Raw genomic sequence first — 24,734 nt, 5'->3', positions numbered from 1 at the left:
AAAAGTTTCTGGGGCAGATCTCTGAACAAAACACATTCCGAAAGATGCTCCCCATTTCTTCTTATATTTCTTTGGAACATTAATCTCTGGCTGAGACACAGAACATCTAAGTTGTGGTATATAAGCCACACACTCAGTCTAGCAATAAAAGAGACTATGGAAGAAAACTAGAAGTGTTGACAAACTAGTGGCTATTTAAATATTTAAATACAATTTGTACTTTAGTCAGGAAGTGCCTCTCCAACGGAAACCCTCCAATTGGAAATTGGTGTCATCTTGAATGCCAAAAAGGGAAGAAAAAGTCATTTATGAAACAATTAGAAACAGGGTTTCAGCCTTGGGGGTCTTCCTAAGGGCATGGTGAAACTAGGACACAGCAAAACTTAAACAACATCCTGTTCTTCTTTAGCTTAAGGAAGGCCCCATGGCCAAAATGCCTTCTCTAATCTAATTCTGTAGTTTTGACAAACAGGTTGACCCTTCCCCTGCTAATTACTGTTCTGCAACTTGCAACATATTGCACCAAGTTTGTCCCTTCATTTTTAGGGGTCATACAAACACATACAAAGTCATGCATTTATCCAAGCCATCTTAAAATCCTACACCCTCATTTATGTCTGCATCCAAATAACTTTGACATGCTCACTGTGGGAGAAGAGTGAAGCTACATAACTCGGTTCTCCATCTCCTTTCACTTCTGCCAACATTAGTTCTCCTGGGAAGGAGGATGAAATGCTACTGTTCTGATTTGGTAGCAGCTTGCATAGCTGCATAGGACCAGCTAAGGTGCAAAGCAATGGAAAATAGGACCCAGCAATTTGAGGATGTCACCTGTAAAAAGAAAGAATGGTTTCTGTCACACAAGTTTATTGCAGCCCAGAAATGTCTACAGTAACTGTGGGCATATAATATGATGTGCAAGGCTTTTATGAATGGGACCCTTGTGGCTCCTTGTCAGAACTGAATCTGAAGTGATGACAGGACATTTGTAAGAAGTCTTTCCTGGGATGCTGAAGGACTTCCAATAGGAATCATCTTGAAGATTGGGCTCTTGAGGCCTTCAGTCAAGAGGAGTCCTTCCAAAATAGTTGAAGGTTTTTGGTAAGGAGCAACACAGATATGTACCCCCTGAAATACTGGAAAAGCTGAACTGCTGAGTTTAAACTCCTTGCATATCTCAGGGCTACTGAAGAGAGGTGCATAGGGTAGGTGACCAGCCATTCTGCAGGCTGGAGGGCAGGGGGAACTCTTCACACTGTTGTTGCTACTGATATCATTACCAAAAACATGACAAGACTTCTGTCTGCTGATGCATTGCCCGACCTGCCAGGTACATTAGCAGTTGACATTTCCTCTCTGTGCATTTGTGAGCTTTCAGGAGATCACAACCAGAAATGGGGGAGGCTGCGGGGGGCCCCTTCTTCCAATTAGGCATTGCTGACAAGAGGTAAATCTGCAAGGTAGCGCTTATGTCTTCTCAGTTCCTGCTCACATGTATACACATATAAATAAGGAGTTTTTGATACAGCAAACTCTTCTGTGCAGCCTTCAGCTGTGGTTGCACTACTCCCTTCTAACTAGAGCCTTCTCCCAAAACAAGGAAGCAGCTGCTGTGCTCGAGTTTCCAGTACTGAGCTCCTAGTGTTCACACATAATCATGGATACAACTGATGAGCATGTTACAAATGCCTTAGCTTAGACAAAGGTATTAAACACCCTTACGCTTTTTAATTTGGCATTTTTAACAATGATTATGGAGGGAGTCCATCATTAGTTCCAGTATTGCAGTATTTGATGGCCCACACTGCCCCAGAAAGCTGATAAGGCTCTGTAAAGTGTTTCTACAGGAGCTTGTAAAACACAACTCTGATACTAATTTCAGCCACAAAAGGAGCCGGCATTCCAACTTGCCAAAAGTATTGTCATAGCTAACAATGCTGCCAAGAAAAAAGCATGAAAAACATGAAAGCCCGAAAAAAAGCATTCTCTCTGCCTGAGAATCCACCTTGATGTGGGTGTGGGAATAGAACGCAAAGAGACAGAACCCCCCCAAAGCAGGGGATTTATGCTGGAAAGACTTCGGCTTGAGCTGCTTCAGCCCAGAGCAGCCGGCTGCAGCCTACCTGGGTCCCACCAATTACTGTTCCTGTCTCAGTCTACTAATACCTCCAAGATGCACTGAAGGTTCTTTTGTCCAAACAAGACTTTTTTGGGTTTTTTTGTTTTTTGGGTTTTTTTTTAATAAAAACAAAGACTGTGAAGAGGAGAGGAACCTGCAAGTCTGCCTCCCCACTGCAGCCTCCTGCCCAGGCCAGTCACCATTTGACTTCACGCTTAGAGTCAGGACAGCAGTGTCCCTCTTTCCAAATGTCTCCGTGGCCAAGGCTGCTGGAAGCTGCACAGCCTTCCATTTACTTGAAATGGGGTTTATTATAAAAATAAGTGAAGGGTGATCCCATAGGAAAGGTCCTGTTTAAAAAACAAACCAAAGGAAAAAAAAAGAAAAAAAAACAAGAAACCAGGGAAAGTGGAATTGGTTCCACTGAGGAAACCAGCATGAGCCTACCCAGATACACCCCCCGTCTACAAAATTAACATAACATTTGCCACCATCACAGGGAGGTTCGATGCGTTCAGTACTGTTCCTAGAGCAACTAGCGTTAGTGGGAGAAACTGCAATAAGAAAACAAAGAGACATCCCGAGCGGACACGCTTCTGCTCTGCCTCAGAGCAGTTAAAGCATAGCAAGACCCACAGGGTCGGACCTTGAGCAGTGGGGAGGGGGGAGAAAAAAAAGCCCTGAGGGAATGCTGCTGAAAAACCAGAAAGCAAGTTAGGTCTCTGCCTTCAAAGGGAAAAAGTTTCCTTCACCTTTACCTTAACAATACATGCCTTAACACCAGCCTTGGGAATGCCAGGGAAAGCAAGGGCTGTCATTTTCTCATTTTCCAACATGCTCACCGAATTAACATGCTCTTTCTGCCCCCACCCCAGGAAACACCAGGGTTTCGGGCACAAGCATCCCATCGACGGTACCGTCGGGAAGGCAGCGCGAGGCAGGCGTCCGTCGGACTCGCCCGGCGCCATTCAGATGGGCCCTGGCGCTTTGGCTGCACCGGGCAGGGTTCTCCACGGGGCCCTCAGCGGTGGCACCGCGTCCGCAGCGCGGAGCCCACGGCAGCAGCCCGTCCTCATCGGCCCTGCGGGTGCCTCCGTTGCGGGGCCGTCGAGAACACACGCCTGATTTGATTTTAAATACAAAACGCGCTCCCTTTAATTGAAACTTTGCGCGTGAAAAGTTTATTAAGGTAGACAGCGATGCCGCAGAGAAGCGGCGGTAGGAATTGCCCTCAGGCTGATCCTGCCTAGCCTGCCATTAGGTGCTGTTACGCTTAATTGTTGGTGAAGGCAACTTAGCGCTTGATCACATTACTTTCACATTAAACCTTTCCTTGACACCGGTTCTTTGTTAGAGGCAGATCCTTCAAACATACTTACACGGACAGAAGTATCTTAAAGCCAACAGGAGCTTCACAAGCAAAGCAAGTCACCAGTGTTATAAGGGGTCTGCAACTCATAGCAGACTGCGGGATTAAAGCTGGGAGAATTCAAACAGTCGCTAATATAACTACTGCATCTTTTATTTCTTTAACACCTTTCACATGAAGGTCTTTAAAAAGACCCGTTCTCTATGCCTAAAAAGCTTGTCAGCATAACTGACAAGGAACATCAAGTTTAACAAGAAAAACAGTGAAAATCAAGTTGTTCAGGGACATCCTAGTGGATGCTAAAGAAGCCATAATTCCACAAACAATTAACAAAAAGAAAGATGCTGGTCAAAAGATATTCTGGCTTAAAAGAAAATGAAAGCAATATTAAAAAAAAAACAAAGAAGCAAGAAACTCCATAAAACATGAAAACAGAGCAATTGATACAAGTGGCAAGTTAAAAAATTAAGAGGAAGCTGATGGACTAAATAGAATATCAACAGACAATAACTAACAAGAAGTGATCTATTAAAAAACCCCTATATACAAGCATACATCCATTGCTAATTACAGATGGTAAAACCATAAATGATGTAGAAAAGGCAGAAATGTTTCACAGATACTTGTGGTCAACATTTGGAACAAAAAGACATCAATATATACATCCCCTATATGTGATAGCTAGATTAGGGAGTTTAACAAGAGTTGTGGGACAGCTTGGCTTGATCATATTACTTGTGATCAAGCAACTAAGTTGCCTCCATTACTTTTGGCTGGCTGCCAAAGGACAAAAAAAATTTTATATATATATCTCTCTCTCTCAAATCAACAGATCAAGATAACATAGACCAAAGAGTTTTAAAGGAACTAGTGGACTGTTAACTTTTTAGTACATCATGGAAAATAGCCTCGTAAATGCCAAAGTTTGCAGGATTGCCAATGTACTTTCAATTAAAAAAAAAAAAAAAAAAAGACTCCAGAGCATTGTGGACCAGCTAGCCTAGGCTTAATAATTGGCAAAATAATAAAAGATTTATTCATGAAATATCAGCAAAGAATTGCAGACTAGAACTGCAATTATGATGTTTCATGGAAAACTGGTTTAAACAAACCACACTTATCACAGCTGTCTCTATCAATCAGACCTGTAATCCTGCCAAAAAAACGATAATAAAGTGGACTTGAACTTCTCCAATATTCCTGACTCAACTGTACCTAAATTCTTGCTTAAAGCCTTGTAGTCTGCACGCTGAATGGATTAAACAAGTGGTTCAGTGACTGATCTCAGACTGCAGCCGTTAAGGGAGAGCTACGGGGAGCAGAGCAATTGCACCGAGATTGGGTTTTGCTCCAAGCCTGTTCACTATTTTGTGAAAGATCTAGGGGTTAACGTAATTTATTTGTTAATAAAGTTTAGAGATGACAAAGACTGGAGCAGTGGAAAAAATGACAGGAGGAAGTTACTGTTATGGAGAAACATACTCCTACGCAAACTCAGTTGTTTAAATGGTCAAATTGCATTTCAGCATACGTAAATCAAGATAATACACTTAGTAACAAAAAAATGCCAGCTACACCTACAAGGTAAGAGGTATTTTCTTTGAAAGCTAGTGTGAAAAGAGACATCGTAAATCAACGGGAAATTTTCATGGTAAATAACAGTACCCCCATCCTCTATAGCCTCAAGATACACTTTCCAGTACAAGGTTTGCAGCTCATGGTTTTCACAGAACCGAACCACGTGAACTCACAAGGCTTTGGCCATGGACGCCTGAGCGCACCGTGACCCTCCAGTACATCTGATTTGGTCCAGCTCTCACTCAAGAGAGAATCCCAGTAGACTATCCTAAACTATGGATTACCTCGCTTTTGAGAATCAATGCTTTTGTTGCTTGGTTATTTAATGTATGGTCATACAATCCGGTGTCCCTTCCCGGGGTCTCTGAACAACATTGGTAATTAGCATGATGGAAGAACACAAAATAAGATCTATGGACAGTCCCTGAAGTTTTAATATTTGATTCAAATCCTCATCTTGTAAGTCGAATGAAGTGTCAGCAAGGTTGAAAGCAGCCTGTTCAGTAACAGACATTAAGCTGGATGTAAACAGGTGACTTAGAACTGCAATATATGTAATTGGATTCAGCTTCAAGTTCATTTTCTAGCTTTTTCCATAACACTTTTTGCTATGCAACCAAACCAGGCTGAGTGGCCTGAGCCTCTACAGGAGGTGGGTTGTGGTCCAAGGGGTATGCCCCTGCCAGGTCCTACTTTAAACATTATCCGAACCAGTTCAGACGAGAATTAAATACAGCTGTTTTTGGTGAGTCTTCGAATTGTAAAAGCATGTTTAAATAGTCTAACGGAGTACCATATTGAAGCTATACCAGCGTAGGTGTCCCTGTGGCTTTGTGTGGCAGCGTGCAGACACTAGCTCCTGGAAGCGAGACGGCGAGTCAGTGTGCTGACACTGCTGTTATACTCCTCCTCGAAAACAGTCCGATATGCTATTGTAAACTGTAACCTAGATACACAAGATCAACACTTTATTCAAAGGCACCAGGCACACGACTAGGAATCTTGTTTCCTTGACCTACTATTAAAACCTTAGGTTAGACATTAGGCCACTGCAGCTTTCAGTATTCATTTAAGAATGAATATAACTAAGTATTTCCAAACCTCTCCCCTCAATATTTTCCTCTAAAAAGTAAGAACAGTTGCTTCTCTCTTACACATCTTGTCACTACTGTTGCTACAACACTTGGAAGATTTAGACTTGCTCAGTGTCAGTGCTGTTCTACAGACACTTTAAATTCACTAAACCTCCTCGTTTTTTATTGCAAATACAAACACTACTGCTCTGCTAACTTCTCAGACTGTATTCAGTCACAGCAATACATAGCACTGCTGTAAACAGCACTGCTATTAAGAGATATTTGCATTGCCACAGCAGAACAAAGCAACAGCCTGCTCGCTGGCAGCAACCGCAGTCCCAAATTATCAGCGCGTCCACTCTCAGCTGCAGGGCTCATGCTGGGAGCTGCCCTCGTCCTAGTTACGCCAAACGGGCCATCTCTCCTGTGTTATATCACCAGGTTGGACCACAGTCATCCACGCTGCTTCTTCTTCCTCAGGATAGAGCTCTTCCAGCTATCAGTCTCACCTCCAACTACAGGCAGTCAGAACTGGAGGTGGCTGCCAGGGGCACGGAAAGGAAACAGGAGAGCTGGTACTAGCAGATTTGCTATGTTTGGGGCCCACAAGTCTGGGTGAGACTCTGCAAAAAGAGGAAAAGCTTCCAAAGTTAGGCTGAACTGCTGCCAGAGACCAGGCTTTGGTGATTTTTCAGTAAAAGTGGCTTGAGGATATAGGCTTGAAGGTGACATAATCTATCAACATAAGCTCGCTCTAAGATTTCAGACTCATGTGTGCTGATTTACCTTGAACAGAATGGTGATAAATAAGAAGCAGGTAAACTCATGTTTTTCACATATGGAAAGCATTTATACTTTATATCAGCCAATTATTAGAAATAGATAAAATCTGCTGAGGGGATCACTCCTCCCACCTCTCGGACAGCATACCACCTTGTCTCCAAAAACCTGTGTGTGTGCAGCCTCAATAGCTTATCCTAAAGCCTGTGCAGATAAGGCTGACATCTCCTGTAGCCCAACGCCCAGCTCTTTAAGCAAACTATTTAGCTTGAGAACGTGCTGCAAAGAGTTCCACCAGTGATTATATCGCACCAATATTCCCTTGTGTTAAAGGCAAGGACAAAGCCACAAAAGAGCTGGGTTGCAGTTTCCCAGCTCCTCTTGCAAAGCTTTAAATGGTATCATCTTAACCAAACGTAATTCATCTTCCACAGCCTACCCACCTCCGACCGAAGCAGCTTTGGGTTTCCTGGTGCCTACAGGCTCATGAAGGAGAGGGCAGGCAGGTAAGATGACTTCAAGGAGAAGGAAGTGCTGAAGCCGTCACTAAGGTCCCCATAAATATTCCCCGTGGACCTCATTACACATTTGAGCAAACATTACCTTCTCTCACACAGCTAAATTTCCTGTTTGCTTGGCTGATCAATTCCTCATCAAATTTTAATGTGGGGTTCAGGCCGTCTGTGGCGTTTTAATTAGGCCTAAGATTGCACAGCGTTGGAGGCAAAGCTAAGAACCATCTATGTCCCTTCTACCTATATATTAAAGGGAGGGGGGAGGGGGAAGAGGAGGAAATGAAGAGGCCAAGAACTAATTAGCTCTTGTTACTAGGTTAAGTCTGCTCTCTAGTGGTCACATCACACAGAAAATACAGCGTGGAAAAAGCCGACGGTTTCTTAAACCGTAGCTGAATTCCTCTCCAACAAATACGAGAGGAATATGCAGAAGCCACGCATGCTTATCCCTGCTCCTGCAGCCTGGAGCTTTCCTCCCCCGCGAAGAGAGCGTTGTTTTCTTCCCCCCCACTCCGGAATTTTTATGCTTTTATCGGCGCGCTCAGGTTTGGCACCAGAGGAGAGCGCAGCGAACCGAGGGCTATGTCAATTCAAACGCCCTTTGCTCCAATCAGCATGAACAGCTGCGAGTGATGGAGCCAGATGCAATCTATACACCATGCTGTCCGTGAGAGCGAGCAGCAAAACGGCCATCTTCTGCCCAAAGCACTGTCCTGGAGAATTTTGACCTGCAGTTGGTTGCTGGCAAGCCCAAGTAGTTTAATGCATTTTGCTTGCATTACATGTAAAGCTTTTCATTTAGCAGAGTTTACAGTCAACCTGGGTCATTCTCTTTTGCAATGACGACAAAGCCCTCACACATTTTGAAATGCAACACAAGTGGGATAAAGAGACCTACTCTTCCAGCAATATTCCCCCCACCCTCTTAATGTGAGCAAGATGTACCAAAATAACATTGAAATGTGAGCTTTACATTAGAGTCAGCTGTCTTTGAATCAAGAGGAGCTGCTGTGTCATTACTTCTCGAAAAGAGCCTGCATCCATTCCCCAAAAAAGTGCCCACACCTTGCAGCGGGGTGTGCAGGAACAGATCCATTTTCCCAGCGGAACAATTAACGATTCTATTGACAGATGTTTCTGCACGACAACAGCCTGCTTTGTCCACAAGCCTTGGACTGTGACACCTCCCATCACCAAGTTTGAGCTGTTCCATACTGACAGAAGGCTCTAGTCAAACTCCTCCTAAATCCACCAGTTTGAGAAAGTTGTATTAAAATCTATATAGACTTACTGAAAGAAAATGGGCTGGAAAGGGGTGGGAAGAAAAAAAAAACAACAACAAAAATCAAGTTAATTCCCTATTTTCTTTTGCAACTTGGGAGTGGTTATTTTAAGTGTTACTTTGCATACTGCAAAAGCAATGTATGTATTTAAAAGAGCTGCTTATTTCACTCGGACAGTAAACTAGACCCAGCTCTGGCTTGCTTAAATCACAGGTTCTTTGAGATATAACACATAATAGCTTGATCTGCAAGTGCATCTATTTGCCACGAACAGGGTGTGATTATACGGTATCACTAGGGCTGGTACTGTAAGCAATACCCAGTCAGCATCATCTGCAGAACGGATCCTGAAAGTGGCCTGGCAAGTGTATATTTTCAGGCACAAAACTGGGATTTTAGTTGCATCTGTCCCTTAACAAATAGCAAGGTGTTTGGCTATATTCTGACAGACAGAAGATTTGCATTGCTATGAAGAAGAGAGCAGAATAAGCCGTTAACCTGACTCTAACCTCCCTACTTAAAACCTAGATGCACATTAGTTTAGCAAGCACAAATTAATCAGTATTATTAAAATGCCACTTAGCACCAAGTACAGGCAGACACAGTATTCAAATAAAAACAACAAAGGCCACATTAGTTGCTCGTGGTAATCACTATGTCTCACAAAGCCTGGACCAGCTAGCACTTAAAAAAACCCACACACCTACACCAGGAACTACATAGTGTTAAAAGTTTGCTAAAAATACCTCTTTTTCCAGGTAGTGCTGGAGTCTAAAAAAAAAAATTCTCACCCTCATGTCCATGAGCGTCTCGCATCTCACGGCACGCTACAAGCCCGACTGCATCTCTGAAGCTTTCAAACCCTTCGCTTGGCAGGGAAAGGTGCCCACAAGCCTCAGAGAGCAGAATTTGGCCCTTTATTTGATGCTTCACGAAACATCTCAAATGCCACCACCACCGCAGGGGTGAATGCAACAGCCGCTGCACACCAGCACTCGGGAACAGTTTGAGACGAGGGAGCTCAGAAGGAGAACAGCATTGACACCAGCTAGGCAGAATGGCGGGTTTTGTTCTGGTTTGGTTTTTAAGTGGATGGATATGGGATAACACTCCTTCTCTTGCAAATAACCCGATGGGATGCTTCATGGCTTTAGCCCTACGTCTCTTGCAGCAGCACAGTGTTACATAATCGGAAGCAATACGCCACCGATGTCAGAATTTTAATAGTAATAAGTGCGATAGAAACGCTGCAGCCACTGCTGTCCTCCATCACCCCACGTTCAAGCCGGAGTAGCTCCTTCCTTCAGTTCAGACCTCGGGTGCTGGCCGGGCAGCCTGGGGTCTCCTTCGTGGGCCCAGCCTAAGCTCAGCCCCACGTGCCCAGAGCCACCGTCCGTCCAGAGCAGGTGCCGTTCCCCACAGGCAACTTTTATTTCCAAAGGGTTTCCACCGCCAGGAGCTCTCCCCAAATCAATGTTATCAATCCCACTTGTAATTTTTACAAACTTCAAAGGGTTAAGACGGCAAGCACATTTATTGACTGCTGCTTCTTGGTAGGATCAGTAAAGCATGACTGATTAGAGCCCGGTTCTAAAGAGCCCAGCTTTGTGAGGCTGGAATAAATAGGAGTCTGTCAATAACTCGGATCCAGGCGTATTGACATAGTTTACAGCCTCAATAGGCAATTAACACTTTACAGTGGATATTACCCAGTGGCCTCCCCATGTTTTACTGCACATTTTCTGCCGTCAGCTGCAATATTGAAGGTTTGGAATAAAAATGATATTGGACAGACAGCACCTTTGTTCAGCTGCACAGAAATTTCTTTAACATCTGGGAGAGATCACAGTTTCTTTCCTCCTTATTCACTCTCTCACACCCCTTGTCAAATGACTTTCTCTGTCATTTGCAGTTTCTAGCCCACATTCGTGAACCCAGGAAACTCTCTTAACTAAGTAATTAAATCTGTTACATGCCAAAACTCCCCGGGGAAATCCCCCAAGAGTGACAACCCCAGCCTTTTCTCCTACCATGGGAGAGGCTGAATAAGTTCACAAACAAATGCCTCTTTGGCAGACAAATTACACTGGCAAGTAACCGAAACCCAGCCAGGAGCATTTAGAGCAGAAACAGTTGAAACAAGTTACAGTCAGCTCACAGCCATCTCCTGTAATCGGGTCCAAGCCCACAGCTCGCACAGAGCGAGACCGACCTGCAGCAGCGCTTCCTGCTGGTCCCACGCTCGCAGAAAAAGAAGGGAAAAGGAAAAAAAAACAATCTACAACAAGGTGCATTGCTGCCTTCCTCTTTTCTTGGTGTTCAATTCATTTAGCGCTGGTGAAACATGCCAGCTCGGCATTTCGGCACCGCTATCACAGTTCTTCGTTTCAGCCTTTTTGCGCTAGCAACATCAGAGGACAAAGTGCTGAAAAGCAACCAGGAGGCTCATCCCGAGGTCACAGGTGCTGGCACGCGCAGAGGCATCTGGCCCAGCATTAGGTAGCCAGAAAGGCCAAAAGAAAACTCAGCACCGAAGCAGAGCTTGCAAACACATTTTGCTTGACCTACCCATAAAGAACTCCCTCCTTTTGCTAGCAGTGAAGAAGATATTACTTACCCCAGAACAGAATACCGGAGAGAAAACTTAACCAAGCCACCGCTTCTCCTGTGAGCCAGGAGAGCAAAGCAGGGCAGGAAACAGCCATTTACCAAATGGTTTCAGCTGCTCCTCGTTGCCCAGTTCAGAGGCAGCTGCAGCACAGCAGGTGCAGAGAAAGCCCTTAGTAAAGGGCTCCACTTAGCAGAAACTGGGTAACCAGCAAACATGGGGGGTGAGGAGAAGTGGTGGTGTGGGGTGGTTGCTCATGCTGTTGGAGGCTGTGAAAAACAGCTATAAGTGCTCATGCTGAACCGGCCAGGGCTCAAAATAGGCAACACGAGCTGCAAGTCTCAGTGCTTTGCTGGGTGATGTTCAGGTGGAGAAGCAATACTCTTCAATGCAAACTCTTTCTGCTGGAAAGATAAAAATAGCACTGAAGTTGCTCCTGTGGGCTGTGATGATTTGGGATTTTTTTTTTTCTTGTGCACGCTGTCAAGTGGTTAGTTTTCTTTCCTTAAATGTGTTTTTGAGGAGCACAGGAAAAGCAAGCTCCACAGTGAGACTGCAGCCTTCTTTAAGGCTTACATATGAAGATGAAAATGAAGAGGTTTTTATTCCTTAAGAATATGCAAAGTTACAGGTTCTGAATGAAGGATAAAATGCCTCATCACTGATTCGTACAAAGGCTCAAGTGAAATTACGCGAAGATCGGCAGCACCATTAAACACAAGCCAGGGAATTCCCACAGGCACCATTTTCAGCCAGAAAAGGAAATCATTTTCTCTATCTATGTCGTGCAGAGGATTCTCCCTCATGCTTTCCTTTTTCTTTTAAGGGAGGAAAAGTCTGTAGATCACAGATTACATGACTGAGAGGGGTGACAGGGAATTGATCTTCATTTATCCATTGTCCAGTAGCAAAAGACACTAGTGGCTTTTTCCAAGAATGGTCAAATCCAAATCCCATATTACCAATATTTCACTGACCTAGAAAATATGAAAGACTTGTAAACTATTTTAAAATAAGTCATGTCTTTTCCTCCTCACTTTTTGACTAGTGAAATATTACATTGATTTTAAATTGCTTTGGATGGACCGAAAAAATATTTCTTGAACGACTGGAACTGATACCCATGTTCTGTATTTGCAGGCATCAGACAGATTTGCAAATCTATTTGCCACCTGCAGCTCCCATTTATGTTCAGATTAGAAAATTTGGAATTATGCTCTGCTTAATGGAAGTATCAGTCAAAAATCATTAAAGTCCAAGTCACCACTTTTAAGAGGATGGAGGGTACAAATTTTGAGGGTACCTAAAGTGCCGTTAAACCTTTAGTCCCATATCAGCTGGCTCCTGAACCAAAGGGAAAGGCAGCCCCAGGCTGCTGCTGGGCTGGTGAGGATAGAGCATTACACACATGCACCCGTGCTCTTTCTGGGAGCCAGCACCTCTCTATGCCACTGATTTATTTTGGGTGGTCGTTCCTGCTCACTCGGCAACAACACAGGGGTCTAAACAGGCTCATAAATATATAACTCACTTTTGAAAAAAAAGCAAGAAAACAGGACTTAAGTTCCTGAGTCACTTAAGTGCTTATAAAAATTTTGCCCCAAGGGTTATTTTAATGGAGATTTTTTCTTTCACCAGGGTAGCAGTCCAGATCCATAGCACCGTGGTAGAAGGGAATTTTTTTTTGTTCCTGCACTAATTTCATGTAGCTCTTGATCGCAAACCCCATTTTAATGAAGGAAAATGGATAAAAGAACAGGAGCAGGATTCAGAGACCACAGCTGGATATACGGAATGGCTGGCTTTCCCTTTGTATTTCGCTTGGGGGGATAGAAGTAGAAACAGCACAGTAGCTTTCCTCCCTCTCCCTCCCCCTGCAGGGTATGGGGACAGGAATAGGTTAGAAATGCAGTCTCAGAAATACAAATTAACATGGTGTCCTTCTTGCTGAGAGAAGTCAGTGGGAACTGTTTCCTCCAGCAAAAACTAAATCTTAAGTCACCTTTCCAAAGAAGGAAAAGATAAATAAGCAGAGTCCTAAAAATGAAACAACTATTTCTGTCTGCCGTTTCTACAAGCACAAAAGCAAAAGCATCCCTGGCAGGCTGTTTGCAGAGCTGTGGCTTCAAGCTTGCTGAAGGAGACCAAGTACAGCCTGGTCCTGAGCTGCTACTTGAAGAAAACCTTGTCTCTAAAAACCTTGTCTTTAGTAACTTTTACTGAAGTACCAAAAATGAAATACATAGGAACAACACAACCCATACACAAACACCACTTTTTTTCCCAGGCAGGCAGAGTCCTCAAAGTCTGGCTTCTGGACTCGAAATTGCAAAGTGCACCAGGAGGCAAAGGGCTTGTCACGCATTAAGATCCTGCTCAGCCTAAGTAAAGACAGGCGGCGCTGACCTTAAAGAATCGCAGCAATTAGTGCATCTACTAAAGGGGGGGAAAAAAAAAAAAACACCCTCCAAATGCTAGAACGAACAAAACCAACCCCCAAATCTCACGATGCGTCCGTACCAAGCCCGTTTCCCCTGTAGCCCCTTTTCTAAGACAGGTGATGTCCCCGCGGCGGCCGGCAGCCTCCGCCGTGACCCCGGCGTGGTGTTCTGCCAGGCAGATACATCTGGCAGCGCTTCTGATCTGAAGTCCTGTGGTTTCCTCTGTGATGTGGCAAAGCACATGGCCCCCGGTACAGCTGTGTAATTAATGGGAGGGGGAAAATGTGAGCAACAACAGAAAGAGGAAAAGAAAGAAAAAGAGCCCTCAAAGAAGAGGAGCCGTCCAGGGTCAACGGGAGGTCTGAGAGCAAGAAGATCTCTGCGGCCCAGAGCCGCGGTGGGGCTTTGCCTCCGTGCGTTGGGGTAGTTGGGAGCTGAGAGAAGCAATGTATCTGTGTCTGCTCAGGGCAGGCAGGAGATGACAGACATCCCGCATGTGCTGTAGAAAGATACAGGCCACCGTCCCCACTGTGCCAATTCTGGGCATGAGAAGGGGTGAGATGAGCCCCGTTGGCTCTGGATTGAGGAATGATTTGGAGGAAGCTGCTCAGCCTCTTCCTCAAAACGCTGTGTATAGACACGCACGCAGCCATGCACCCCAGGGGCTGCAGCTGGAGGAAGGTCAACCTTCCCGGCCCTCCCATCAGAACGAGCCGGACTTCGGTCCAGGTTCAGCGTCGTGTTACACCGGCAGCTCACAGCAGATGCGTGAAGGAGTCCGTCAGCTGCAGATCCTCGCGGAGCGCTGAGTCAACGGGAACAGCTCAGCCAACGGGGCATGTCTGAACAGTAAAATTGGGAACAACCTGAGCTCATGTGGGCTACTTCAGTGAGAAGGCAACGGACAAAGAAATTTGGGGGTTGAGTCAGGTTAACAGCTAAAATCCAGTTTCTGGTTTCCTTTTGTTTTCAATAAAAACACATTTCTCCCTACCTTAAGAGAAACAAACGTGGCAATGGGCTGGAGACAGACGTCAGGTCACAGCTCTGACCATGCTGTGCGCCACTGAACAAGTTTCTTCATCTCTGGGGACCTCTGGTTTACCAGTCCCTGACAGTTTGCAGGCTCTGCAGGGCAGGGACCCTCCCCATACTTGCACGTATGATCCTGGTCTCACCTGGACCCAACAGCACTATCACAACGAGAATAAAACAGTCATCTGCTTATTGCGACCAGGAGGAGTTACCACATCTGTAAAACCTTTTTAACACTATTTGCTGTATTTTGCTATACTGTTTTTTTTTGAACACTTTGCTTGGGTGACTGGCAGGCTGGGATCATGGGGACACGTGCCATCTGTAAAGGACAGCAAAAGGTTGAGCTGCAGCAGGAGCCGCAGCCCTTGAAGAGCAGAGCTGGCAAGTTGAGTTGCTGGTGACAAGGAGCAGCACAAGCGAAACTCGAGCGGTGCTGGGGCAGGAGCCTCCGCGCCGGGCCAGGGTCCCCGGAGGGGGCTTGCATGGCACCAAGGGACAGGACCTCCCAAAGCCCGAGCATCGTCTCTGAATCCTGTGCCGCTCGTGTCCCAGTCCCTTACAATATCTGAAAAAAAAGGAGAAACAAAAGAAGCCTTTTACTGCTAGAGGAGAAATCCTGGAATTCAAAGAAAACTTTGGATGTGAGTCAGAATATTTATAAAAAGCCCTTAAGCAGGGAAGGGGGTGTATTAATTTCTTTTCCCCCCCCTGCAGGTCATAGGTAGAGGTGAATTTCCGTGGTTATGTTATGAACTTGCTCCAGTTCAGACCTCCCTTGCGTCACCCTTCTGCACGGGGATCTCATTCGTATTTGTAAAAGTCGGAGTGTCATTCTGTTGTATTAATGGATACTTAACATGCTGCCAATTATTTTTTGGTAAGCCTTTATTTTACATTTCCCATCATTATAAATTCATTTTACACTGGAAGTAATAGTCCTGCTTCTAATGAATTTGTCTGGTATTAACATGGCTCTGCAAGTGTGTCCATAGGTGCTCAAGTGCTATTTAGCATTAGTTAAGTGAGAGTTAATGGGCACTAAAAGTGCCACTTATTTTCTGAGTGATCCATTAAAAAAAAAAAAAGGCCAGGAAGAAGAAGACAAAAGCCAGCCAGCAGATTCCTTTTGTGAGATAACACCGAGATCTGTTCTCCACATGTGAAATGTGTTTTGGTACCGAGGCTGCCTTTTACAGCACCAGCCGAGCAGAAAAGGGGAGGAAAGATGGGAAAATTGGACTGACGACACCGGGGAAGGGAGGAACCCCAGGACCGAGGGAAGCTGTTGCCCGATGCCGGACAGAGAAGATGACGTGACCGCTGGTCAGCCAGCAGCTCTGAAGGAGCCCGAACCACCAGCAGCTCGGCGGTGGCTACAGCTTCACACAGCTCCTCTCGGAGAGGTGTAAACCTGTGCGGAACTGGGTTTTAATCTAGATACTGTTGATCTTTGGGGACTGAGCAAACCATAAACAAACCTCGCCTGTATCTATGGCTTGGTTTCCTCCTTCATGAAATTGTCAGTAGTAATTTGAAATGCCTCCGTATCAAAAAAAAATAGTTTTAAGGGTATTAGTAAAAAATAATAATTTAAACTTGGTGAGGATGAAGAAAGGACGCCTTTCCATAGCGTTCAAGTGAAAGTGAAAACCCCTGTGCCTTTAGATATACCAGAAAGGTAGGATAGCTGTGAATCATTTTAACAAGAAACAAATCACTGAAACAAAATTATTCATGGGGCATAAACAGCTATTAGTAGGCTTCAGGGTTAACATCCCATGGGAGTGAGCAAATGTTGCTGTTTAATCTCTGAGGCAGACAGCACCTCATCACTTTATATTCTATAACTTTTCTTCAAAAGGAGGGATCTGAAAATTCAAATTCTGCAGCAAGGAAGCTCTAGTTGCTACAGAACTTGCTTTAGGGAGCACCACTATCAGCTCAGCCTAAATAATGCCCCAGCAAGAAGCACAGGCCATGAATTCATGTACAACGGCATATGTACTTACTAATAAACATCTTACCAAAATGACTACATTTGTGCTTTTTTTTTTTCTGGCCCTTGTCTCTCCTTCCCCCCCCTGCCCCCACCTGCAACTCATTAAGTCGAACGCTCTAAAATTCAAGAGTTTGGTTCAGCCCCACTGGCACAGAGCTGCGGCGGGCAGCCAGGGGATGCGAAGACGGCAGGGAGCTGGGGGAGCCCAGCAAGGCGGGGGCAGCGCGGGCAGCACGTTTTGCTGCCTGCACGACCCTCCCGCCGCTGGCCGCAGCCTCCGGCACGTCTCGCCGCGGCCCTGTTCCCATCTCCGAGGAGGTGACGCACGGCTCGCCGGAGCGCGCCGGAACGGCTCCGTAAGCAGCCTGAAAAGCCCTGCAAAGAACGGAAAGCGTGGTACTTTTTAAAAAAAAAATCTCCTTTCATCAGTTTGAGGTAATTCGTTCTGGGCGATGATGCTGGAGCGGGGAAAGCTGCTGCGAGCGACGGCAGCGAAACGCCCGGCACGGCGGCGGTGCGGCTTGCACGGCCCAACGGCACTGCTCCCGTTTCAGAAATCACGTTGTCAACAGCGTTTCCAGGCCCTGCAATGAGCTGAAGTCGTCAAGGGCTGTTGGCAGCGAGCAGCAGGCAGCTTGCTGCATTGCTTTGCTTTTTCACGGCTGGTGCAAGAATCTCCGGCGGTAGCTTAAAAAAAAAACCCACCCCACCTGTAACAGCCTTTGCTGGGGCCTCTGCCAAGGGGCGGCCGTGCAAAGGCAGGGCGAAACGCAGGGCCCCCGCGGCTCCGCTGCGCCCAGCCCCTCCACGGCCTTGGCCGGGCTACGGCGGAGCCGCCCCGGCTCCAGGTTGGGCTTTGCCCTGCGCAGAGCGGGTCCTGCCTTTTCCTGCGGACGTTAGAAATGGGGGAAGGTTGAGGTGGCTCTGGAGAAAGGTATTGCTGTCGAAGGGATTTCCCACCCCAAAAATGGCTTGCTACGTCTGCCGGCCTCCCACGTCTCTATGGGGCAGGGAGAGCTTAAGAATCAGGCGTGACGTTTCTGTCGGAAATGGGCTCGCTCCCACCACCTTCACCTGCTGTCCACGGGCCTCGAGTCGGACCACAGCCCCGAGAGCTGGCGCTGAGTCAGTTATGACAACCAGGAAAGCAGAGGCTTCCGCCAACACGCTTGCGGTATTCACTCCTTAGGGTCAGCTCTTCTCTTCCCTACACCTGTTTCACCACGCACCAAGCTACCACTTATCCCTTTACACACAAGGAACAGCATTTTAGGGAGTTTTCCTTGCACTGCTCAGTCCTGGGCGATTTGCATACGCACCAGCACATATCATGTATCTAATATCCCATATCTGCACCAAAATAAAATGACAAAAACTGTTGGACACTGCTACAAACAGCCGAAAATTCGGTCACCATTCACGCGTCTTATGTTTGCTTAAATCCAGAATCACTTAGAGTTTAACCCAGCGATGGGCTTAGCTGCAAGGCTGCCGCAAAGGAAAAACGCCTCCTTTCTGCTTTGCGGTGCATCGCTTCCAGGAGGCACACGCACCTGGCTCTTCCCCTGCAGCGCCATGGGCAGTCCTTCCTGAATTCCCAAACTGTCGGGCCGCTGCCTTGCGGCTGGATTACTGACCCTGTAAAGCCTTTCAGAGAAGGGCCTTCAAAAGCCCTATCGGGTTTCCTGCGTTTCGTTCCCGTGCAGGAGCAATACAGGACCAACGCACCGGGAGCGCAGCCTCCACTCGAGACGGGGCTCTCCAGGACGCGAGAGGCCGTGTTAAGGGTCGCTGGTGCCCCCGAGCGGTGCAGGGAAGGCAGCCTGGACCAGGGCGCTGGGAGCCAGAGCAGCCCCCGGGGAGCTGCTCCGAACCGGCACCCGCCTCCCGCAGCCACCGGCGCAGAATCGGCCTCTTTGGCTTATTGGGAAGGTCGGGGTGCGCTGGGGCAACAGCAAGTTTCCTCCCCCTCTGGCCCAGCACCTGGTTTTCTCCATTTACCGATTATCAAATGAAGCATAGCGATAAATCATGATCACTCCAGAGGCAAATTCACCTACAAAGAATAATATGCTAATTTAACGGAAGACTAGCGTGTTCCAGAGTTAAATAAGCACAGGCTCTCACGAGGGAACACCTTGTTCTCTTCCCTTCTTTTCCCACCAGTCTGGATGTTCTTGCCTGTTATGCAGAATCTTCAGATGACCATCACTGAGGAAATTACTAGGTGTCTTACACTCCTTAAAGCCCTTGAGGAAGTACCTAAACAGGATTTTAGGATTAACTCCAACGCGCAGTTCCCAAGCCTCCCTTCTTCCTCTGCAGAAGTTAAAAATAGAAAAGACAGTTTAGCGAGGCAGACAGCCCAGGAGTGACCGAGCCACAGCACCAGGGTCACTAACCGGCACGACGCGAGTGTTACAGCTGGATTAGTCTCCGCCTGAAGCTCAGGGACAACAACGGGGAATGCCCAAGACAGGAGCAAATGGCGAATGCCGTTTCCCCCCTCCTTAGCAAGTAATCCAACCCTTTTATTTAATAGCAACGTTCAATACATCGTTGCCAGCATTACCCATTCCAGTTCCACATACAGTTGTCAGCAAACAGCCCTAGATTTGGTTCTAGTATTCAGGAAACAACTAAACCAAGTGGAAAGAGCACTGGTACGCCCCTGGGCAACGGTGGACGAATCCAGCCTTTACCTCCTGCCCAGAGAAAACCAACCTCGCTGCAGCTCACTGACGCTGGCTGTGGTTAAACAACATTAGGTACAATGTACAGGGTGATGGGTCTCTGCTTAAGATACACATAGCCCTTATTTTGTGGAAGTCAGAATAAACTCAAGCCATCCAGCACAGGGTAAAGTCAACCTGTGTTCTCTCTGTGCTATGAAAATCACGCTGAGTAGTCAGAAAGGCACTCAGACTCCACAAGGCATTGCTTAAACTACCATTTATTGGAGCTAACACAAGAAGGAAAAAGAGGACAGATCATTTTATGACCCTTCAGATGCTGGGAGCCCCAAGCTGAGCAGCATCAGACAGACCTCCAGACAAGAACAGCACGTGGTGCAGGTGCCGGCCGTGGAGAGGTTCACCAGCATTTTGGTCTGCAGAGCTCTTAGAGGATTTCCTCAGAAGAGAACAGTTCTGTTCAGCGTTTCTACTCCCCAACAGAAGGATTTCACACGAGCACTTGCTGCTTCGCTCCAGGACAAAGACAAGGACACGCAGGTGGTGCGATCGCTGGTCCCATGGGAGCTGCCCGCTGCCTCCTCCGTTGCAGTAGCACAGCACGGCCCCGAGGCCGGGCTCGGCATGCAGCCCAGCACGGAGCAGCACAGGCTGGCACTACACAGGTTTCCGGCTGGGCCGATCACTAGCTCCTCGACATACAACAGTCTTCCGGTCAGGATCGCTACGCAGTCTGACAAAATTCAGGAGATACAACTAGTTTCAAAGGAAAACTTGTTCTCCTAGGATTTCCCACCTAGTTTGTGAAGAGGCAGGCTCTGGGGTAAAACCTCTAAACTCTGACCCTCATCCAAATCCAACTTTTGAATAGTTAGTATAAAATTGCTTTTTTATTTTAAATATCTTGAGTTTCAGAAGACAAAGGCATTTTTGGATAGGTAAGAAAAGAGGTTGAGAAAATGAGCATCATTACATGCAAGTACTCAGAGATCATGAGGAACAAGGTCTACAAATTGATGATCAAATTAATTGTTTTACAGGTTGAATTTATTCCTTTTTTTTTGCTTTTTAACTCTTTCGGAGTGCAGTGGATCATGTTTTCAACCTTCTCTTAGGGATTATGAAGGGGGAAGAAGCTTACTTCATTCTACAGGAAGCTAAGTTTCTCATGCAATCAGAAGTGAAGGATTTATGAAGAAAAAGCCCACCACATACCAAGACTCATTGTTAGTAACAAAAAAGGAAAAGGAAAAAAAAGCACAAATTGACGATATTGAAATCACAGCCATCAACGCAATGTTTGGCAGCAAATGTGAAAGGAATTAGAACATATAAGAAGAGAACTGAGTTCATGAAGCCATTTATAACAGCACAGGCAGAGCACAGGAGAGTCCAGCACACAGGTGGCCATTGGGATCACAGACACAGTGAATAAATACCATGTGCACATACATAACAGCCTCCTGGCTAAGCACGGTAATTTTACTTGTGTTAACATTTTGCATGTAGAAACCCAGAACTGTTTCTATTTTGGCAAGATGTTCCCAACAAACTAGAAGTTCCTGCAGACACGTGCAAAGAGCCTCGTGAGGAAACCTGCCTTGGCTGGTTTGGAAGTTCAGTGGTGCAATTGCTTTGAGTTTGGATGTTTGCTTTAGGTGGTGAAAATAAGCAATTATGCCACAAAAGCAGGGAAGAGAACATTGTCATCACAGGTAAACTAAGAAGCAACCTAGCAATCAAAGCAGAGGGGAAACATCTTCACTAAGAGAGGATAATTCAACAGAAATCCTATGGCCAAAGGCCATAACTACAACTGAGCAGTTTAACCTCACACCAAGTCTTGATTTAGACTCCAGCTTTAGCCTTTTGTCTGTGCCCACAGGCCTTGTGCACACGTTCAGCAGATGTGGAGGTCTCTCATGTCCTTCTTCTAAAGGTAACAGGCAAATATAGTGGAGCCTCCAGTTCTAAACTTCTTTCTTTATGGAGGTGAAAGGAGGGCTGACTTTAAGTTCATCCTTTTGTCTTCATTTTCATATGCCTTGTTTGTGGTTCAATTATGATGACATTCTGCCTGTGGATAGCGATGGTTTGGGAATCTGGTAATATTTAAAAATACAAATATAAAAATAATAAAAGGATCCTGGCTGCCAAGCAGAAAGTAATTAAGGAGCCTGGAACACACAGAGGGCAATAAAGTTATTGAAGAGAGCGGCATTCATTAAGCAAGATAAAACACAGCAGGACACGCATTCCTGCGCCTATCCGCTGTGCCCTACACAGTATCAGGTACCGCAGGGCTAACGCCGTGCTGCTGCACGTAGCGCGGCTGAAGGCTGCGAGCCGGGGCAACAGAGCGCTAATGAGTCGAAGACCCAGGCTGCAATATCTCACCGCTCTTCCAAAACAAGCCTTGTTTAAATTAAAAGTTCAGCATTGGCTGAACTAAGGCTGAACAAATAATTCGCAACAAAATTTCTTAGCCTACATTTACTGCCCGGAATTATTCTATTACAATATTTTGCAGAAACGACTTCTGGGCTGATTGAAGAATGACTCTTGGCAAGTATTTGCTCCTCTGCATTAGAAACCTGCTAAATTCTGACTAGTTATCACAGTGTTGCTTCCACTTCCCAAGGGGCAACTACACAACAACTTTGACGTTCAAAAACAGAGCGACAAAACAGAAATAAAACACACAACGTGCACCTCAAAACTATGCATTTACAAGTCCGTGTCTGCAAGCGTGTACATAGAAACCATCCAGTTGTTTTCTTTAGGCAAGCTGCAGTTAAACAACTATTTGTAAACTCCAGGAAACATTTGCCCTACAGCGTGAGAGCTCTGGTGCCTGGGCATGCCATATCCCACCCCAGAAGCTGCTGCATTTCACTGCTAATTGGGAAGGTCTCAGGTGCATGGCAAAAATCTTCAGAATCAGCCACTTGTATCCAGAATTATTTCTTAAGTAACTATGGTTCTCACTGCAATATTTAAATGTCTTACACTCCCATAACATAGGAAATCGTTATTATTCTCACTTTATAGAGACAAAGAAAATTGTTTTGTTCAATGTCGCACCGAAAGTGCATGGCAGGAATGGGAAGTGAAGCCACATCTCCCAGCCCTAGTTATATTCTAATTCCTGATCTTTTTCATCATGGCCTAGGAAATTTGGAGATTTCTTTCCTTTGTTTCTTTTTCTTCCTGTCCTCAAAATGTACTTAGGTTTTGTTTTAAAACTTTTCCGTTCAGCCCTTAAGGCTAGAAGCTTAATTTGAATCACCAATACACGCGACTCCAGGAGCTAACGTGATCTGACAACTTCTCTTAAGACTTGCCAACTTGTTGCAGCACCACGTTTGCATCCTGTAATGATCTAAAATGCTTACACGACAGGTAACATGCACAGAACCAAAACCCTCGATTAAAAACCTTGATTAAAAAAAACCCTAGATTAAATTAAAACTATTTAAACATTTGAGCAGTCCCATCAAGGCCAATTCAAATATGCTACGCATGCAACGTTATCAGCATGCAATTATATTCCACGAGAATGCGTGCTAATTCCCTGTTTCTCAAATACATACACTTTAACAGAGCAGAGCCCCTAGGAAGACATTTAGAGATGATAACCATTTTGCTGATCCGATTACCTGCACGACATCAAGGTGTCACTTAGTAAGGACACAACAACCACCTACTCGGGGCTCTCAGTGGCTCCTGACTCCCGACCGGCGCCGGATGGGTCCCAAACTTCCCACCTCGCCCGGGCTCTGCCACAGTCTGCCGCCCAGCCCGACCGCGCCGGGGGACCCAGCTGACGAGCGGCGCCTTCGCACCACCAGCCACGTCCTCGCGAACCGGCAACGGCCCCGGGTGCCGCGCGTGCTGCCCAAGCACGGACGGCTTGATTTATGCCCGATTTATGCTCGATTCACGCCTGTTTGCAGCCTGAGCGTTTGCATTTAGTCCTGTTGTACAGCTGCAGATTTAGACAGTTCCTGATTTTTCTCCATCTGGTTTCGAACGCTTTTCCTCCTCTCCCTCCCAACTGCAGATCGGGTCACACTGTGCAGCCCCAAACCTTGCAAGGTGCTTCCTGAATTTATAGACTTTAGTTCATTTATTTTTTGTATGCACAAGAAGTAGCTTGAACTCCTCAGCTCCTTCTGACAACGGCAGCCTTGGGTTAGGCCTCGGGCTGTCTCACCTAGGTGGGAAGTGGCGTTTTTCCATCCAAAAGCAAGGACTCCACAGTTAAAGGACCTCTCTGCGTGCCACCACCCATGTAGTTTACCACGCGGCAGGGAGATGGAAGCGTGAGGAGGAGGAGGAGGAAGAAATCCAGTGCTTGAAAGAGCAGCACCTTTCTCTGGCTATATAAATAAAGCAGGAGTTTATCATAATTTATTTATAAAAACTATTTCTAATCTAATTCTTTGCATATTATCTAGGGGCAAGAGAGACTAGACATAAAAATGGTTCTTAATCAGGAATTGCCACATGGAGTGGTTTTGATTAATATGCAAAACATAGATTATAAATAGATTTATAAATAAATGATCAACTACGGCTGCTGCTTTATTTATCTACGGACTTGCAGAAAATTTGAAGGCTGAATTCTGATTAAATGAGAATCGCCACTAATGGTGGACTGGATGGCTCAAAGGGACTGGTAAGGGAAAGTGAGAATATATTTGCATAGCACCTTTGATTCAGAAGAACCCCCAAGTGCTTTGCAGAATTAATATTATATTTTAGGGGTCACTTCATCCATTACTGAAATACAGCCTCTGAGGAGGAGGAGAGATAACTCTCTGCATCTATTTCACCTTTTGTCAAGGATCTCAAAGCACTTTGCACACTAATTAAGCCTCATATTGCACCTCTGCAAGCCATTCCTCCTGCAAATTAGTAAATTGATGCAAACTGAAGTACGGGGAATAAAACCAGGGAAAATTCACCAACTACTCCTTGATCCAACTTCATTTCACTTCCAAACCATCAGGTTGAAGTCAGCAGGTACCTCAGAAAGATGCCCTCAGCTGAACGGGCAGTGCAGATCCCAAATCACCGCGTTCAGACAATTTTAGGAATTGGACCCACTGTGTCCGATAACAGACCAACCCAAACTTCCCATCCGAGGGCACCGTAGCCAAAACCTCGGCCCCGAAGCCTGCAGCGCAGGCCTAGGGGGCTGCATTTCTCTTGCCCGATTCACGTCGGTGG

Source organism: Apteryx mantelli, chromosome 18 (genome assembly GCF_036417845.1).
Source record: "Apteryx mantelli isolate bAptMan1 chromosome 18, bAptMan1.hap1, whole genome shotgun sequence".
Classification (NCBI taxonomy): domain Eukaryota; kingdom Metazoa; phylum Chordata; class Aves; order Apterygiformes; family Apterygidae; genus Apteryx; species Apteryx mantelli.
This window is presented reverse-complemented; position numbering follows the sequence as displayed.